Source organism: Rana temporaria, chromosome 10, assembly GCF_905171775.1.
Source record: "Rana temporaria chromosome 10, aRanTem1.1, whole genome shotgun sequence".
Taxonomy (NCBI): Eukaryota; Metazoa; Chordata; class Amphibia; order Anura; family Ranidae; genus Rana; species Rana temporaria.
This window is the reverse complement of record NC_053498.1, coordinates 146,029,597-146,045,237: the sequence shown is the minus strand read 5'-3', so window position 1 is coordinate 146,045,237 and position 15,641 is coordinate 146,029,597. Positions and strand designations below refer to the sequence as shown.

At 47.2% G+C, this 15,641-nt stretch overlaps 1 protein-coding gene across 8 annotated transcripts in view; it reads left to right on the top strand.

The window, feature by feature from the left end:
- The window catches only part of CAMTA1 (calmodulin binding transcription activator 1), a 1,702,014-nt gene that overhangs the window by 432,733 nt on the left and 1,253,640 nt on the right, over positions 1-15,641 (top strand). The gene's annotated exons all lie outside the window — the stretch shown is intronic.

Below are 15,641 nucleotides of genomic sequence, written 5' to 3'. Positions count from 1 at the left end.
TAGAGGGCAATGTGTTTTCATCCCTCTGGCGGCAGCGGCGTCACACTACAGGCGACAAAACGCCTAGGTGTGAATGGGGGCTTAACCCCCGGACCATATTGCTGGTCAAAGACCAGAGCACTTTTTGCGATTCAGCACTTCGTCGCTTTAACTGACAATTGCGCGGTCGTGCGACGTGGCTCCCAAACAAAATTGGCGTTTTTTTCCCCCCACAAATAGAGATTTCTTTTGGTGGTATTTGATCACCTCTGCGGTTTTTAGTTTTTGCGCTATAAACAAAAATAGAGCGACAGTTTTGAAAAAAAAATGAATATTTTTTACTTTTTGCTATAATAAATATCCCCCAAAAATATATAAAAAAAATTGTTTTTCCTCAGTTTAGGCCAATACGTATTCTTCTACATATTTTTCGTTAAAAAAAATCGCAATAAGCGTTTATTGATTGGTTTGCGCAAAAGTTATAGCGTTTACAAAATAGGGGGTATTTTTATGGTATTTTTATTAATATTTTTTTTTTACTAGTAATGGCAGCGATCAGCGATTTTTTTTCGGTACTGCGACATTATGGCGGACACTTCGGACACTTTTGACACATTTTTGGGACCATTGTCATTCTTAAAGCGATCAGTGCTATAAAAATGCATTGGATTACTATAAAAATGCCACTGGCAGGGAAGGGGTTAACACTAGGGGGCGGGGAAGGGGTTAAGTATGTCCTTGGGTGTGTTCTAACTGTAGGGGGGGGCCTCACTAGGGGAAATGACCGATCTTCTGTTCATACATTGTATCTGGAATGAAGGTGCCCGGGACAGACCTGCAAAATGCGGGACTGTCCCGGCAAGGCCGGCCCTACCATGGGACCCGATGGTACCATTGTACCAGGCAGCACTTTCAGGGGGGCAGCAAATTGCCGCCCGCACGCCATCCCATTCCGCCAGCTTTTTTTGGGGGGGGGCAGCATTTCATTCTTGGTACCAGGCAGCACAATGTCTTGGGCCGGCACTGTGTCCCCGGCAATCCGGGCCACGTGGTCACCCTAGTAACGCTTTAACTGGCGATTGCATGGTTATGCAACACTGTACCCAAATTAAATGTATATAATTTTTTTATTCCCACAAATAGAACTTTTTTTTGGTGGTATTTGATCAGCACTGGGTATTTTTTCTTTTTTGCGCTATAAATGAAAAAAAAAAATAGAAAATTTTAGGTGTACTCACTTTTGTGAGATACTGTACATTGGAATGTTTATTTTTTTTTTTTTATATTTATGGCACAGTGTTGAAACGGGCATCAAGGGGGCTACATAACACCTCCTCACCACCTGTCCATAGCCCTCTGAAAAGCGTTCTACCTCAAATACTTTTTCAGAGGGCTAACGCTAGTGTAAACTAGCCCTAGGAGAGTTCCCAAGATAAATAAGAAACTGTTTCATTCTCCAGCATCTACTAAACACTGAACAATCAGGTTTGGGGGGCCTCCCCATCAAATAAATATAGGGAATTCGTCATTCACTTGGATGCCACCGCTGAACTCAGTAGGCCCCTTTCCCGCCAGAGAATACCGAGCCTTCCCCCTCCCCCCGCTAAACACAGGCCTTCTTCTTTTTCATTTTTTTTTCTGCGTCTCTTTGATTTGATCTGGCGCTCTTTATTCAGACGTCATTTTGCCCGATCATATTAAGCCGTCGTTCATTTCTTAATATAAAAATGTAGGCCCTCGCCGGCATCTTATCTTGGTCAGTTTTCAAGTAGGAGATTTAATCAAGTTCATCTCACCTCTGCCTTTTATCTCTGAGGAATGGAACAGTAAACAAGGATTTCCACCTCTGAAGATTAGAAATAAAAAAAAAAAAAATATTCCCGAAGAGCAGCCGCGGTGATGTACAGCTTTGCTCTGTGACTCGAATCCTAACCAGACCATCAGAATGTACGGCGGAGCAATGTGCTAACTAATAGGGAGCCAGACAGTGTTTACCGCCATCTCTGTGCGGGTCTGTCATAGAAAAACGCTCTCCGGGGGGTTGTGGCGGTTTAACGCGGAGCTGCGGCGGGCAAAATCTAGAATGACATATATGATGCAGTGTGCCGGTAGCAATAACACAGTCGTTTTTCTTTATCCGAGTCTCCCCTGTAAAATACCTTTATTTCCTGTTGATCCTGCCAGTAGATCTGTTATGTTTCCCGCTTCCTTCAGCAAGCCAAGATGTCCAGCCAAAGTAGCAGCTACTGGATTGGGACAAGCGTGTCACGATCCTACGGGGTAAAATGACCGCACCAGCCAAGCAGACTCTGGCTGGAAAAAGCGCCCAGAGGCGATTCAGTTCGCATGAGTAGCGCTATACAAGTCATTCATTCATTCATTCACTACCGGGGTGCTTGCATCTTTAGAGCCCATTCACACCTAGGCGTTTTGTCGCCTGTAGCGCGACGCTCACAAACGCCAGAGGGACCAAAATACATTAAAGTCTATGGGGATGGTTCACATCTGAACGCTGATGCGCCTGACGCCCATTGCCTGTAGCCAAAAAAAGTTCCGGACCCTTTTTTGTCGCGCGTATCGGTGGTTTGGGCGTATTTGAGCGTTTCCATTTCCCATAGAAAGTAATGGAAACGCTCGATTCAAGCGACTTGCGCGACAACGGGCGTTTGCTACGGGCGTTTCGTCGCTTTTATCAATAGAACTTGTCGCCCATGCAGAAGATTAAAAAAATCTACCAACATAGCAACAAGTGATGAAAAGATGATAGTTTTTCCTATTGGCTAAAATAAAAAACGTCAAAGTACAAAAACGTCGGACAACGCTGTATGCAAACGCGCAAATAAGCATGAATACGCGCGACAAAACGCCGGAAAAAAACGCCGAAAAAAACGCCGAACGACCGACGCTCAGGTGTGAATGCAGCCTTAAACCATCGTTTACACTGTTTGAAGTTCAGCTTAAGGCTGCATTCACATCTAGACGGACGAAATCGCGGCGTTTTGTCGCCGCAAATCGCGGTAAAAATAGCGGCGTTTTGTACCGCGATTTGCGGCGACAAAACGCGGGTATTGTCCGCCTAGATGTGCCCCAAGATGACCCCCTCTATGGAGATGATTGCCATCTCCTAGCCGAACGCTCGAAGACGCCTGAAAAAAAGGTCCGGGACCTTTTTTCACGCCGCAGGCGACAGGCGTCCGGCGTTCGGCGTGGAGATGTGAACCATCTCCATAGAGGGACATGTATTTCCAGCCCTCTGGCGGCAGAGGCGTAGCGCTACAGGCGTAAAAACGCCTAGGTGTGAATGGGGTCTTAGACGTGAGGAAATCACATCTAAAGGGATGCAGGTCCTGCCGCTTTCCTTATTAGAGCCTTGCAGGTGCAGAAGCTGACTGATAATTATAAAGTCATTGGCCCAGAATCTGAAAGGGCTTACGACGGCGCAACACCATGTGCGCCGTCGTAAGTCCTAATTTGGGCCGTCGTATCTATGCGACTGATTCTTAGAATCAGTTACGCATAGATAACCATTAGATCCGACAGGCGTAAGGCTCTTACGCTGTCGGATGTTAAATGCAATTTTTTTGTTCGCCGCTAGGTGTCGCCGACGTCGTTTTCCCGATCGAGTATGCAAATTAGCAAAAATATGCGAATTCCCGAACGTACGCCTGTGACGGTATCGGTATGATATCCCCGTCAAGCATTCCCTCCTCTCCATACAAGAACATCACAGGATTCCCCACACATGAGTCAAGACTGGATGCTGGAACCAAGACACTTTATTGACACAAAAACTCAGCTTATATGTGGTTACAGCCTGTTAGGAACGCCCCCCTCACACAGTGGGGTTTCCCATACAGATTATAGGAGACAAGTTGGAGCCGACCATGCAGACACGTTTCTTTAGATAAAGACATCAGGGGAGTTAATTAATACACTGAAGCAATCAGAATAATTAACATACTACTTCTCTAATCATTTAGCCTGATGATACAATACACATCTTTTAAGGGTAAACACAGATCTTCTTTACACAACACAATAGATCAATTAACCTTTAGAATAGTGAGGGGACATTAGCACGTCAATAACCGGTCAGAGGAATGAATCACACATGAAATTCCTTTCTACCTCTACCCATGGCTAGCAGGGAGCAGTACACTGAGACATATAGGCAAATGTATCACAATGGCCCCCCATTTTCTCCCTGCTCCGGCAAACCCGGTTGGACCTTCCCTGGTCCAGTAGGGTTGACGGGTTCAGTGCTTTTAGTCCGAGGTTAACTCCGTTTGGCATGACTGACCTCCCTTGGCAACTGCTTCAGACTCAGGTATGTCACCGGGTCGTCAGATCACACGCCGGTCAGTCCCCAAGTCTTTGTGCGATCTGCAAAGTCACCAGAAGTCAGTGTGAAGACAGCTAATGGGTCTGTGCGCCGCCGTCTAGGTGTCCCGCTATGGGAGGGGGCAGGTTATGGCTCTGAAGTGACAATCACAGGAGATTCATAAAAAGAAAAAGTTATATTTGTTGAAATGCTGTAGCACTGGTGCTCAGAGTCCGGGGGGGGGGGGACTCAGAGCCCCATAAGGTCAGCCACCCCCTGCTCCCTCCGCAGCCGCTGGTTCTCCTCTTTGAGCTTCTCCAGCTCCATCTCCAGTTCATGGAGCCTGGGGGGGTCAGCCCGCTGTGACCTCAGGTGGTTGTTCTCCTCCTCCATGCGGCTTATGCACTCCTCCAGCTCTATGTACTCACGGATCAGATCCTGCTTGCTCATGTCCTGCAGGCTTTCCACGTGGTCCTTCATCATCAGGAACTGGGTGGTGGTGTAAGGGGCCACCGGTGGGCCCTTGGCGAACATCTCGGCCCGCATCTGGGGCGCCCGCTGCGATTCCATCTCCTCCAGTCGCTTCTTCTCCTCCCAGGTCCGCTGGTTATATGACTTCCAGGACCTCTTCTTCTTGGCGGGTAGCTGGTGGTACCTCTTTCTGCCCAGCTCCCTCCAAGGCCCCTCCGGCTCATGGCTGTCGCCCATGACCAGCTGACAATGGTGTTCCCTGTTGTCCGTAATAACAGATTGTACCATGAGGGCTTCGTAAGGGGTGCCCAATGGTTCTTCCTGACCCAGCTCCTGGGGATCCCAAGCCGAGTCTACACAATGGGCTGCTGCTGGTGGGCGGTACCCAGGTTGAGACCAATTTGACCTGGTGTTGTCATTCATGGGGCAATTCTGCTTGAAGTGACCCAACTGTTTGCACCGGAAGCAGCGTTGTTCGTTGTCCTCCTGGCGTGGGTAGCGAGGGCTAGATGTCATCGGTCTGTTAGGCGGTTGGTATCTAGCGGCTGGTGGGTGTGAGGGTGCCGTTGGTCGTGGAGGTTGTACCCGTGGTGTGACCTGGTTTGTCTTGCGAGTATCCGCATATTCATCCGCCAACTTCGCGGCCTCTGGTAGAGTCATGGGCCTGCGATCTCTCACCCAATCCTTGACGTCCGTCTGGATGTGATTGTAAAATTGCTCCAGGAGCATTAGTTGCAAAATGTCCTCTGCGGTGGTGGCCTGGCTGCTGTTAACCCAGTTAGAGGCCGACAGGGACAACTGGCATGCCCATTCCGCGTAAGAGTCTTTCATGGTTTTGCGTGAGTCCCTGAACTTCTGTCGGTGGGACTCTGGGGTTACTGCATAACGAGCCAGGAGCGCTTCTTTAACCCTGGCGTAGCTATGGATATCCTGATCTGGCACGGTCCGGAAAGCATCAGAAGCTTTGCCTGACAGTTTGCCTGACAATATTGCAACCCACTCTCTTCTAGCTATTCGGTGCAGGTTACATTGTCGCTCAAAATCCGCCAGGTAGTTATCAATCTCACAGTCCTTTTCATCAAAAGCTTTAAAAGCGCTAAACGGAATCTTCCTTGCGTCTGCTGTGCTGTACTCACTGTTCGGAGAAGGTGCGGCTGCTTGTTGGACTGCTGCCAGTTTTAACTGTAGTTCTGCGTCCCTTATTTGTTTATCCTTCTGTAGCTCTGCGTCTCTTATTTGTTTAGCCTCCTGTAGCTCTGCGTCTCTTATTTGTTTGTCTCTTATTTGTTTAGCCTCCTCCGCTAACAGGTCCATCACTTTCAGAACCACATCCGGCGTTGGGTTCGGGCCGAACCACGCTAGCTTCTCTCTCATTAGCTTGTTGGCTGGCGATTCCTCCTCCTGAATCACTGGTGTCTCCATCTCTTGTACTGCTGGCGTTGCTGCAATCCCGTCCTCCTGGTCTATCTCCATTGATTCTGCTATGATGACCCGCTTGGTTTTGTTGCTAGCAATCCTTCCAGTAGTTCTTCCAGTGTCTGCTTGGAATCCGGGTGTGAAGGAGAGTAGAAGGGAAGATCCCACTGCTGCCACCAATTTGTGACGGTATCGGTATGATATCCCCGTCAAGCATTCCCTCCTCTCCATACAAGAACATCACAGGATTCCCCACACATGAGTCAAGACTGGATGCTGGAACCAAGACACTTTATTGACACAAAAACTCAGCTTATATGTGGTTACAGCCTGTTAGGAACGCCCCCCTCACACAGTGGGGTTTCCCATACAGATTATAGGAGACAAGTTGGAGCCGACCATGCAGACACGTTTCTTTAGATAAAGACATCAGGGGAGTTAATTAATACACTGAAGCAATCAGAATAATTAACATACTACTTCTCTAATCATTTAGCCTGATGATACAATACACATCTTTTAAGGGTAAACACAGATCTTCTTTACACAACACAATAGATCAATTAACCTTTAGAATAGTGAGGGGACATTAGCACGTCAATAACCGGTCAGAGGAATGAATCACACATTAAATTACTTTCTACCTCTACCCATGGCTAGCAGGGAGCAGTACACTGAGACATATAGGCAAATGTATCACAACGCCCGACCGACGCAGTGAAGTTACGACGTTTACGTAAGATTTGCGATGCGTAAAGTTGCCCCTGGGTCTATGAGGCGCAGTCAATGTTAAGTATGGCCGTCGTCCGTGAATGGCGCTGGACGCCATTTACGTTAACGTCGAAACCAATGACGTCCTTGCGACGTCATTTAGCGCAATGCACGTCGGGAAATTTTAGGGACGGCGCATGCGCAGTACGTTCGGCGCGGGAACGCGCCTAATTTAAATGATCCACGCCCCCTACCCAGATCATTTGAATTAGGCGGGCTTGCGCCGGAGGATTTACGCTACGCCGCCGCAACTTTACAGGCAAGTGCTTTGTGAATGAAGGACTTGCCCGTAAAACTTGCGGCGGCGTAACATTAACGAGATACGTTACGCCCGCATAGTTTTACGCCCAGATACGAGAATCTGGGCCATTCCTACTCATTGAATCTGGGCCATTCCTACATTCACTGGACACAGAGAAACAAACCGCTATTTCTTCAGAATAACAAAAGGTAGGAATCCCTGCAATGTTCATAAATCACCCAGAGGGGAGGGTTTTTCTCAACAAAAGTTACTCTTTAACCCCTTGAATGTATGGGGCTGCTCGGCGGGTGGGCCTTAACACCGAGCGGCAGCACATATGAGGCCCTGTTAAAAAAAAAATCCTTTCTGGTACTCCCAACAAAATCCTTTCTGGTACCAGAAAGCTCCCAATGCATACTTGTGATCGGAAGCTTTCTGATCATGTGACCACTGTGACAGCCAATCACAGCGGTCACGTGACTCAAATGCCCACCTTTTGAACTCTTAAAGGCCCGGGAGCTGGTTGGCGTGGAAGGGGTTAAGCACAACCCCCTCCTTTAACAGGGTGAGAACCTTCTTTATCCACTTAAGCCCCGGACCTTTAGGCAGCTAAATGCCCAGGCCAGGTTTTGCGATTCGGCACTGCGTCGCTTTAACAGACAATTGCGCGGTCGTGCGACGTGGCTCCCAAACAAAATTGGCGTCCTTTTTTCCCCACAAATAGAGCTTTCTTTTGGTGGTATTTGATCACCTCTGCGGTTTTTATTTTTTGCGCTATAAACAAAAATAGAGCGTCAATTTTGAAAAAAATGCAATATTTTTTACTTTTTGCTATAATAAATATCCCCCAAAAACATATCTAAAAAAAAAAAAATGTCCTCAGTTTAGGCCGATACGAATTCTTCGACCTATTTTTGGTAAAAAAATCGCAATAAGCGTTTATCGATTGGTTTGTGCAAAATTTATAGCGTTTACAAAATAGGGGATATTTTTATTGCATTTTTATTAATTATTTTTTTTTTACTACTAATGGCGGCGATCAGCGATTTTTTCCGTGACTGCGACATTATGGCGGACACTTCGGACAATTTTGACACATTTTTGGGACTATTGTCATTTTCACAGCAAAAAATGCATTTAAATTGCATTCTTTATTGTGAAAATGACAGTTGCAGTTTGGGAGTTAACCACAGGGGGCGCTGAAGGAGTTAGGGTTCACCTAGTGTGTGTTTACAACAGTAGGGGGGTGTGGCTGTAGGTCTGATGTCATCAATTGTGTCTCCCCTATAAAGGGGATGACACGATCGATGCAGCTGCCACAGTGAAGCACGGGGAGGCCGTGTTTACATACGGCTCTCCCCGTTCTTCAGCTCCGGGGAGCGATCGCGACGGAGCGGCTATAAACGAATAGCCGCGCCGTCGTCCCGGATCGCTCCCCGTGGTCCGCCGCCCACCCACGATCGTGGGCACGAGAGCCAGAACAGGGATCTGTGTATGTAAACACACAAATCCCCATTCTGACAGGGGAGGAGAGACAGATCTGCTGTTCCTAGTAATAAGGAACAGCGATATGTCTCCTCCTCAAGTCAAGTCAACATATTCGCCAGCACACCATGGATCAACACCTCCGTCCAAATGTTTCTTTTATTTAGAAAGATCACATCACGAAAATAAGTGCAACGTTTCGGAGCCGCACAGGGCCCCTTCATCAGGCATGTCCCATTCCCCCCACAGTTAGAAACACACATGAGATAACACACTTAACCCCTTGATCGCCCCCTAGCGTTAACGCCTTCCCTGCCAGTGCCATTTATACAGTAATCAGTGGCAATTTTTAGCACTGATCGCTGTATAAATGTCAATGGTCCCAAAAAAGCGTCAAAAGTGTCCAATCTGTCTGCCGCAACGTCGCAGTCCTGCTAAAAATCGATGATTGCCACCATTACTAGTATAAAAAAAAAAAAAAGGTCATAAATCTATCCCCTATCTATTTTGCAGACGCTATAACTTTTGCGCAAACCAATCAATAAACGCTTATTGTGAATTTTTTTTTTCTTACCAAAAATATGTAGAAGAATACATATTGGCCTAAACTGATGAAGAAATACATTTTTTTGTGGATATTTATTATAGCAAAAAGTTAAAAATATTGTATTTTTTTTTTTTAATTGTTGGTATTTTTTTGTTTATAGAGCAAAAAATAAAAACAACAGAGGCGATGAAATACCACCAAGAGAAAGCTCTATTTGTGGAGAAAAGGGATCTCAATTTTATTTTGGTACAACGTCGCACGACTGCGCAATTGTCAGTTAAAGTAACGCTGTGTCATTTCGCAAGAAATGGCCTGGTGATGAAAGGGGGTAAATCTTCTGGGGCTGGTAGTTAATCGAAACCGTAAGCATTGAAATAAACCAAATCATTCAGCTGGTAGAATCATTTAGTCAATATTTCCTTCGCCGTTTCTGGGTAGGCACCTAGGCAGGAAAAACATACTGGCCTGGATTCAAGAAGCAATTGCGCCTGTGTAACCATAGTTACACAGCGCAATTGCTTACTTGCCCCGGCGTAACGAATGCTCCTGATTCAGGAACCTCGTTACGCCGACTGCAGCCTAAGATATGCGCGGCATAAGGCTCTTATGCCCGCATATCTTAGGCTGCATTCTTGCGATGGTCGCTAGGTGGCGTTCCCGTTGTGCTCAGCGTATAGTATGCAAATTGCATACTAACGCCGATTCACAACGTTACGCGAGCCCTGCGTACGCAGTTTACGTTGTTTCCGTACGGCGTTTTTCCGCGTAAGGCTGCCCCTGCTATTAGCAGGGGCAGCCAATGTTACGTATACCCGTCGTTCCCGCGTCGCGAAATTTCAAATTTACGTAGTTTGCGTAAGTGATTCGTGAATGGCGCTGGACGTTGAAGCAAATGACATCCTTGCGACGTCATTTGCCGCAATGCACGTCGGGAAAGTTTCCTGACGGAGCATGCGCTCTACGATCGGCGCGGGAGCGCGCCTAATTTAAATGATTCCCGCCCCCTACGGGATCATTTAAATTGCGTGCGCTTACGCCGGGCATTTTGCCGGCGCGCCCACGCAATTTACGGAGCTACTGCTCCGTGAATCAAGGGCAGCGCAGTAAATTTGCGGGGGCGCAGGGCAAAAACGTTGCCCTGTGCCTCCGTAAAAAAAGCGCAATTGTACCTGAATCTAGCCCACTGAGTATTGCTGAGGCATGGGGGCTACAAAACTGAAGGGCCGCACGTGGGCCCTTGGCGGTAGGCTGGGCACCGGGGCTTTAGAAGATGCGTTTATATCCTCTTATATATGCGTTCTCATTAAAAGGTCTTCTCGCTTATTGCGTATGACCTACAGCGTTACTAACAAGATGATAATAGATCCCAAAAAGGAGAAGCCTGGTGTAATGTACGTTCTAGAGCTGTAAACCACCGAGACGCTTAATCTATTGCAATTACTGTAACAAGAATATTCTAGGAGGTACGGCGATATGAGCTGAGGCTGGAAACTCCATAACTTTTTATTACTGCCGAGCTATTTAGAACTCCAAATAATTCCCTTTTCATTTGTTTGGAGGTGGATGATATGAAGCCCTCTTACTCTGTAACTCTTATAGCTCAAGTGGCTGCCGCATCTTTATAGAACGGCGTGTTCCCGGATCCGATACGCATCTAATGCCGCAAGAAACAAATTGTAGTTTTGTTTCATTGTTTTATTTTAAACTAGAAAAGTGAGTTCGATACATCAGGTGTTCTGTATGTCTACGAGAGCAGGAAGCCCACCGTGGGTGTGTTCGGGAATAGCTCCCCTGCATTACAAACGTACAATCAAAGAGTGTTCCCAACAGCAGGGCCGTTTGAAGGAATTTGGGGGCCCCAAGCAAAATGGGGGCCCCCAAGAACCCCCCCGCACGCAAAGCCTACGTTAGCGCTACACAAATTTTTTACACCCATGTTCTTACCCCCCCCCCCCCCCCCCCAGTCCCTATGTTTTTCTGTTCTCACCTCCCCTTCTTCCCTGTAGGCTGCCGCTGTAGCATGGCCGAGGTCCTCTTCCTCCTGTCAGTCCGGTTTTCTATCTTTATGGATCCCCAGTCTCCTATCAGATAGTGCCGGGCACTGCGCGGTACAGGAGATTCAGTTTCCTGTGTTCCCAGTGTGCACTTCCTGTCAGTCTGGCCAGGAACAGGAAACAAAATCTCCTGTACCACGCGCGGTACCCGGCCGGACTAACAGGACTCCAGGAGGAAGTAAGAGGAGCTCTGCCACGTTACAGCCTGGGAAGGGGAAGTTGGGGGCCCCAGGCCAGCTTGGGGTCCCAAGGAATTATTTGTTTTGCCTGTCCTGTAGTGACGGGCCTGCCCAGCAGTGGCGGCTGCTGCTGTATATTTTTTTTGGGGGGGGGGGGGGGGGGCGGCAAAAAAGACACTGTATGATCAGAAGATCAGTCATTTCCCCATGTCAGTCCACCCCCCCTACAGTTAAAACACACCCAGGGAACATACTTAACCCCTTGCCCGCCCCCTAGTGTTAACCCCTTCACTGCCAGTGGCATTTTTATAGTAATCAATGCATTTGTATAGCACTGATCGCTATAAAAATGCCAATGGTCCCAAAAATGTGTCAAAAGTGTCCGAAGTGGCCGCCATAATGTCGCAGTACAGATAAAAATCGCTGATCGCCGCCATTACTAGTAAAATAATATATTAATAAAAATGCCATAAAACTATAACGCTATAACTTTTGCGCAAACCAATCAATAAATGCTTATTGCGATTTTTTTTTTATGAAAAATATGTACATGAATACGTATCGGCCTAAACTGAGGAAAAATAATGTTTTTTTATATATTTTTGGGGGATATTTATTATAGCAAAAAGTAAAAAACATTCCATTTTTTTCAAAATGTACGCTCTATTTTTGTTTATAGCGCAAAAAATAAAAACCGCAGAGGTGATCAAATACCACCAAAAGAAAGCTCTATTTGTGGGGGAAAAAGGACGCCAATTTTGTTTGGGAGCCACGTCGCACGACCGCGCAATTGTCAGTTAAAGCGACGCAGTGCAGAATCGCAAAAATTGCTCTGGTCTTTGACCAGCAAAATGGTCCGGGGGTTAAGTGGTTAAAGTAACGCAAAAAAAAAAAAAATGCCTGGTCATGCAGGGGGGTAAATCTTCCGGAAGTCAAGTGGTTAACAGAAACAGAGCGAATAAAAAAAAATGATTGTTACGGTTTCCATAGAGTTTCAGCGGGTGTCATATTTGGTAGCTCTCATCAGCTCTGCATTAGGTTTGAGGCAGTGAGCTTCCTGTGCCGTCACTCGGCACCTCCGTACTACACATATATATATTATATATAATATATATATATAGTAGAGATCTTAGGAGTGCCGCTGGAGTATGACTGCATATCATTACTGGTGTGAGTGGAAGTCGTTTAGCTCGAGCAGAATCTTTTTGATGTACATTGGAAATGGGCTCATTACAGCCTCATTGGGAAATGCTTTTGAATCATCTTGTTAACATACATGCCGTATTTGTCGAGGTGAACGGAAATGAAATGATTTGACATTTCTTTTAGTTTGCTGAACAAGGCCAGGCCGCTATTTTGCACGCATAAACTATATTTTTTAGCTGATGAGACCTTTATCGTTGTTTAATCAGGTGTGGGGGCTCAATTTTCTAAATATTTTCACTAAATACATTGAAAAGGTTTCATGGCCGCTCTTCACGAGTTGATGTTTCTGCGTATAACGAGCTGAATGTCGTATACGTTGGATCTCAGGTATAAAGGCACCAATGCGGAAAGCTGTTTATGTCAATCCCCCCCCACTACCACAGCCAGATTAACTCCTTACCGCCCCAGCATTCCTTTAAATGCGGCAATCATGTGAACACTGTGATTGGCTGTCACAGTGGTCACATAATCAGGACCTGGTGTGTGATTGGCTGTCACAGTGGTCGCAATAATCAGGACCCGGTGTGTGATTTGCTGTCACAGTGGTCACATGATCAAGGACCCGGTGTGTGATTTGCTGTCACAGTGGTCACATAATCAGGACCCGGTGTGTGATTGACTGTCATAGTGGTCACATGATCAAGGACCCTGTGTGTGATTGGCTGTCACAGTGGTCACATAATCAGGACCCGGTGTGATTGGCTGTCATAGTGGTCACATGATCAAGGACCCAGTGTGTGATTTGCTGTCACAGTGGTCACATGATCAAGGACCCCTGTGTGTGATTGGCTGTCACAGTGGTCACATAATCAGGACCCGATGTGTGATTTGCTGTCACAGTGGTCACATGATCAAGGACCCTGTGTGTGATTGGCTGTCACAGTGGTCACATAATCAGGACCCGGTGTGTGATTGGCTGTCACAGTGGTCACATAATCAGGACCCGTTGTGATTGGCTGTCACAGTGGTCACATGATCAGGACCCGGTGTGTGATTGGCTGTCACAGTGGTCACATAATCAGGACCCGGTGTGTGATTGGATATCACAGTGGTCACATAATCAGGACCCAGTGTGTGATTGGATATTACAGTGGTCACATAATCAGGAACCGGTGTGTGATTGGCTGTCACAGTGGTCACATGATCAGGACCCGGTCCCTCTGGTTACCGATTGTTAGTCCAAACCGTGAACTGTCTTTGACAGCTTAGTCTCTGCGCTGGGAGCTGCCCTGCAATGCATACACTTGGAGTGTGGGCTTTAACTGCTTGTCGACCGTATAAATTACACATACAGCGGCAAGGCGGTTCTGCTGCGCAGGAACACGTACCTAGTATGTTATCCTACATTTCTGGGTTTGGGGCGCGCATGCGTTATCGCCATTGGCCCGCTCCCACTGTGATTATACACAACAAGAACTGATCGACGGGTACAATGGACTTGATGTCCATAGGTGTTCTGCCAAAATTGCCAACCCATCAAAATCTCCAAAGTTATAGCGTCTACAAACTATGGGATGTATATTTTTTTTTTACTAGTTATGGCAGCGATCAGCAACTTATAGCAGGACTGGGATATTGTGGCAGACAAATCGGACACTAACTGACACTTTTGACACTTTTTGGGGACCAATGACACTGATACAGTAAAAAAATATACACTATTACTGTACTAATGACACTGGCTGAGAAGGGGTTAACATCAGGGGTGATCAAAAGGTTAACTGTGTGCCTAGCTGGTGTTTTGTTACCATGGGGGAGGTGCTTGTACTAGAGGAAGGCATGAATCAGTGGCACTGCATTGTAGGAACATAGGAGCCATGCCTTCTGTATTGACAGAGCGGTGATCCGCCTTGTTTACATAGGCAGACTGTTGTTCTCCCTCTGTACCAAAGCATTGGCAGGTGCCGGTGTTCTGCCAAAACAGCCAATTCGCCAAAATCTCCAACCACTTCCGTAGACTCTCAGCCGCTGAATTTGACGAGTTGGCTTTTTTCTCACTGATGCTGGGCCCAGGGCATTTTCTAACCCCACTGGCCACAATTCGGCCCCCTAAAGTCTGAAGGACTGTAAAACTGGCTCTTTGTTTTGAAAGTTTGGAGACCCCCGGACCAGAGATTGTATTGTCAAGCCTTCACATGGGCCCGGATTCACAGACAGCGGCGCACATTCATGCCGCCATAGCGTATCTCCTGTACGCTACGCCGACGCAGCGCAGAGAGGCAAGCACTGAATTCACAAAGCCAATGCTGCCAAAACTGCACTGGGTTTCCTAGGCGTAAGCCGGCGTAGGTGGAAGTGGGCGTGAGCCATGCAAATGAGGCGTGACCCCATGCAAATGATGGGCCGAGCGCCAGACAGATACGTATAACGAACGGCGCATGCGCCGTCCCGTGGACACATGCCAGTGCGCATGCTCAGAATCATGTCGGAACTACTCCCTAAGATACGTCGGATCACTGCCTATGGCGTGAACGTAACCTACGCCTAGTCATATTCACGTCCAACGTAAACTACGTGAAATAAATTGGCTTGTGTTCCCTGGTGCAGCCCTTTGCATGTATGCTGCTGAGTTACACCTCCTTTATGTGGCATAACTTTACGACGGACGTATGACTTTACGCGCACTGCGTCGGGGGCGCACGTACGTTTGTGAATCGCCGTATCTCCCTCATTTGCATATTTGAATAGAAAATGAATGGGAGCGCCAAATGCGCCCAGCATAAATATGCGCCCACTCTACGACGGCGTAGGCAAGTTACGTCGGTGGGATGAAGCCTGTTTTTAGGCGTATCTTAGTATGTGGGTCCAGCGCACAGATACGACGGTGCATATTTGCACTTACGCGGCGTATCTGGAGATACGTCGGCGTAAGTGCTTTGTGAATCCGGGCCATGGACTGTAGGCTCTGGTCACATGAGTTTCCTTTTTCTTGGTAACTCAAGGAGAAGCCAGTAATGGGTGGAACTGAGAA